The 4,637-nt window shown below is 42.4% G+C and overlaps 2 long non-coding RNA genes across 2 annotated transcripts; both read left to right on the top strand.

Moving 5' to 3' along the window:
• Positions 1–662: 662 nt before the first annotated feature.
• Positions 663–1,472, top strand: LOC120457547. Its single transcript, XR_005617001.1, has 3 exons — positions 663–718; positions 1,032–1,231; positions 1,287–1,472. It is a non-coding gene; the product is annotated as an uncharacterized LOC120457547 (long non-coding RNA).
• A 1,875-nt stretch (positions 1,473–3,347) lies between these two features.
• On the top strand, positions 3,348–3,931 carry LOC120457548. The gene is made up of 2 exons (XR_005617002.1): positions 3,348–3,406; positions 3,469–3,931. It is a non-coding gene; the product is annotated as an uncharacterized LOC120457548 (long non-coding RNA).
• Positions 3,932–4,637: the final 706 nt, after the last annotated feature.

Genomic DNA, 4,637 nt, shown 5'->3' with positions numbered 1-4,637 from the left:
TTCTTAATTATAAACATTGCGTGGATGGTAACATTAACATATGGTTTTTGGTTTGTTTACATTTTTTACAATTTCAGGCAATTTGCATAAGTCGATTTATTTGAGTTTAAAATTACTTTTGTTTATATTTTCAGGTACCCCCGCCAGAAGGACGGAAGCACCGAGCCTCAGGAGTCTTTGCCGGTGGGGAATGGGAGCTGCTTGTCCCAGTTATTTGCAGCCGCAGGCTGCGCGCAACTTTCGAATTTTAGTTGGGCCAGCGTTTCTGGTAAGTATTCATGGTGGAATTTTAGCCGGCTGTCAAATGTGGTACTTTTTACCACCACAGCGGCCGTTATTTTGCGTTTGAGTTTTCATTTTAGTTACAGCAGTTTCACCAGTCGTCAGAGTTTTATTTTCGTGTGCAGATCCCGCGCCGCCGTCAATTTAGATTTTAGTTTGCAGGAGGCTGCCAACCCGCCCATGGGTCTCATCGCCAGCCTTCAAATGGTCCAAATCGCAGTGGATTCCCGCGCCGCCGTCTTATTTCAAGGTCCAAGGAGTTGCTGCATTTCAGCTGGAGTTCTTCAATGCGTAGTGGATTCCCGCGTCGCCGTCTTATTCCAGGGTCCAGGGAGTTGCTGCACTTCAGCTTCCCACTTCCCCCCGGTGGGATTTGGAAAGGAAAGCGATGCCATGGATTTATAAGAAGCATCGTTGGGGAGGTTCGTATATGTCGGTAGGTTTGTATATACATTTAGTGTTCTGTTGTTGTTAATTAATTTTGTACTTTTTCAGGGATGTTTTCATTATACCGCTACTATTATAAAAAGGTCGAATTTGAGGGTCACAATTTTGACCTTTTGCCGAGCCGGCAGCGCCACACCCAGAATTTAGGAGGGCGAGGGGGCATTCCGACATGGAAACGGCATCAAAACATTATTCGTTTTTAATGTTTTAGGTGCCAAAAACATCGTTTTCCGTTGCGCTGAGTCGGGAGGTAGAAATTTGCATAGTTTACGCTTTTATTAATTTATTTTGTTCTTTTTCAGGGATGTTTTCAGTGTACTGTTGCTGCCAGGAAAAAAGTCGAATTCATGGGTCATGCTTTTGACCTTTTGCCAGGCCGGCAGCGCCGCGCTTAGGATTCAGAAGGACGAGGGGGCATCCTAGCATGGAAATGGCATCAAAGAATTATGCGTTTTTAATGTTTTAGTTGCCAAAAACTTCGTTTTTCGATTGCGTCTAGTAGGTGAGTTGTAGATTTCGTCGTTTTATGCTTTTATTAATTTGTTATTCTTTTTCAGGGATATTGAAGTTGCTACCGGGAAAAAAGTTGAATTCAGGGGTCACGATTTTGACCTTTTGCCGGGTCGGCAGCGCCGCACCAAGGGTCAATAAAATCGAGGGTGCTTCTTGACATGGGGACGGCATCGAAACTTTGTGCATTTTTATATATATTATTATATATTACACTGTTATATGTTTTGATTAAATTATTACAATCTTTAACGGAGATTTCGTCAATATTGCATTTCTGAGGGAAAAAAGTCAGTTTTAGAGGTTTCTATTTCGTCCTTTTGCCGGGTCGGTGGCAGCACTCCTAGGGTCTGTTTTTTTTTTGACGTTTCTGGTGAAAGTACGGAGACAGAATGATTTATTTCTGCCCCGCATCCACGCATTTATTTGCCTGTGATTACACAGAGTGCAATATCTAGGTACAATTATTTTCGTTTTTGAATTTGTACATTTGTGGGGATGAGTGTGAGGGTTGGACAGGTGTGGTAAGTATACATGTGTTGGTATTTTCTTACTTATAAACATTGCGTGGATGGTAACATTAACATATGGTTTTTAGTTTGTTTACATTTTGGTTTGTTTACATTTTGAAGTTCCAGGAAATTTACATTATTCAATTTAATTAAGTATAAAATTAGTTTTATTTCTATTTCAGATGCCCCCGCCAGAAGGACGGAAGCATCGAACCTCGGGAGTCATTGCCGGTGGGGAATGGGAGTTTCTTTGTCCCAGTTATTTGCAGCCGCAGGCTGCGCGCGAATTTCGAAATTTCGAGTTGGGCCAGCATTTCTGGTAAGTAGTATTAATGGTGGAATTTTTGCCGGCTGTCAAATGTGGTACTTTTTACCACTACAGCGGCCGTTATTTTGCGTTTGAGTTTTCATTTTAGTTACAGCAGTTTCACCAGTCGTCAGATTTTATTTTCGTGTGCAGATCCCGCGCCGCCGTCAATTTAGATTTCCTTGGGTCCGCTGGCAAGATTTGGCGATGGAGTCTGCTTATTTTGGGCAGAGAAAACATCGCTTTTGGTGGAGTTTGTTGTTGCCAGCAGCACCGCGTCTGCCAGATAAATTGCAGGAGGCCGCCAACCCGCCCATGGGTCTCATCGCCAGCCGTCAAAAGGTCCAAAGCGCAGTGGATTCCCGCGCCGCCGTCTTGTTCCAAGGTCCAGGGAGTTGCTGCATTTCAGCTGGAGTTCTTCAATGCGCAGTGGATTCCCGCGCCGCCGTCTTATTCCAGGGTCAAGGAAGTTGCTGCATTTCAGCTGGAGTTCATCGGGTAACGGCGAGAAAGTCGTCATTGGTTTGGAGTCACCAGGGTCGTCGCTTCTGTGGGTCATCTCGCCAGGGAAAAGGAAGCATCTTATGGTCGCCGGGCCAAGATGCTTTGCTTTGGGCCGTCGCTCGTAAAAGTCCATGGAATTGGATGCAGAAAATTGGATTAGATAAGTATATCTATGTGTTTAGTTTTGTTTTGTCTGATTTTAGTTTTTGTCTTTTCTTTTTCAGGTCCAGATTGTCCAGGATTTTTCAGATTTGTCCGGTGGGATTTGGGAAGGAAAACATTGCCATGGATTTATGATAATCATCGTTTGGGAGGTTCGTATATGTCAGTAGGTTTGTATATACATTTAGTTTTCTGTTGTAGTTAATTTATTTTGTTCTTTTTCAGGGATTTTGTCTGTATACCGTTGCTGCCAGGAAAAAGTCGAATTTAAGGGTCACGATATTGACCTCTTGCCGGGTCGGCAGCGCCGCTCCCAGGATACAGGAGGACGAGGGGGCATTCCAACATGGAAACGGCATTAAAACATTGTACGTTTTTAATGTTTTAGGTGCAAAAATAATCATTTTCCTTGCGCCGAGTCGGGAAGTAGTAAGTTGCGTAGTTTACGCTTTTATTAATTTATTTTGTTCTTTTTCAGGGATATTTTAGTATACTGTTGCTACCAGGAAAAAGTCGAATTCGAGGGTCACGATTTTGACCTTTTGCCGGGTCAGCAGCGACGCACTTAGGACTCGGAAGGACGAGGGGGCATCCCAGTATGGAAACGGCATCAAAACATTATACGTTTTTTATGTTTTGGATGCAAAAATCGTCGTTTTCCATTTCACCGGGTCGGGAAATGGTAAGTTGCGTAGCTTTGTGTTTTTATAAATTTGTTTTATAAATTGTTTTGTAATTTTTCAGGGACTTTGTCTGTATACCGTTGCTGCCAGAAAATGTCAAATTCAAGGGTCGCGAAATTGACCCTTTGTCAGGCCAGCAGCGCCGCACCTAGAGTTCAGAAGGACAAAGGGGCACCCCGATATGGAGACGGCATCTAAACATTATAGGTTTTTAATGTTTTAGGTGCCAAAAACTTCATTTTCCGTTGCGCCTAGTAGGGAAGTAGTAGGTTGCGTAGTTTTTTCTTTTATTAATTTGTTATTCTTTTTCAGGGACATTGTCAGTATAATCACCGCTACCAGAAAAAAAATCCGAATTTAAGGGTCACGATTTTGACCTTTTGCCGGGTCGGCAGCGCCGCGCCAAGGGTCAATAAAATCGAGGGAGCTTCTTGACATAGGGATGGCATCAAAACATTGTGAATTATATATATTATTATATAGTACTCTGTTTTATGTTTTGATTAAATTATTTCAATCTTTAACAAAGATTTTGTAATTATTGCATTTCTGAGGGAAAAAAGTCAAATTCAGGGGTTACGATTTCGACCTTTTGCCGGGTCGGCAGCACCACGCCTAGGGTCTGTAAAAACGTGGGGGAATCCCAATAAGGAGACTGCGTCAAAACATTGTATGTTTTTTGTGTTCTAAATGCCAAAAAGTTAGTTTTTCAATTACGCCAAGTTGGGTCGTCCTTTGTCGTCCAGTATGGCTTTCGTAGAGATTTCAGCTGTTGTTTCTTTTTTTTTTTTGACGTTTCTGGTGAAAGTACGGAAGACAGAATGATGATTTCTGCCCCGCATCCACGCATTTATTTGCCTGTGATTACACAGAGTGCAATATCTAGGTACAATTATTTTCGTTTTTGAATTTGTACATTGGTGGGGATGAGTGTGAGGGTTGGACAGGTGTGGTAAGTATACATGGCTTGGTATTTTCTTACTTATAAACATTGCGTGGGTGGTAACATTAACATATAGTTTTTGGTTTGTTTACATTTTTTAGAATTTCAGGCAATTTGCATAAGTCAATTTATTTGAGTTTAAAATTACTTTTATTTATATTTTCAGGTACCCCCGCCAGAAGGACGGAAGCACCGAGCCTCAGGAATCTTTGCCGGTGGGGAATGGGAGCTGCTTGTCCCAGTTATTTGCAGTCGCAGGCTGCGCGCAACTTTCGAATTTGAGTTGG

The sequence above is a fragment of the Drosophila santomea genome, unplaced genomic scaffold (genome assembly GCF_016746245.2).
Source record: "Drosophila santomea strain STO CAGO 1482 unplaced genomic scaffold, Prin_Dsan_1.1 Segkk38_quiver_pilon_scaf, whole genome shotgun sequence".
In the NCBI taxonomy this organism is placed as follows: domain Eukaryota; kingdom Metazoa; phylum Arthropoda; class Insecta; order Diptera; family Drosophilidae; genus Drosophila; species Drosophila santomea.
The sequence above is the reverse complement of the archived record's forward strand: the minus strand, read 5'-3'. Positions and strand labels throughout refer to the sequence as shown.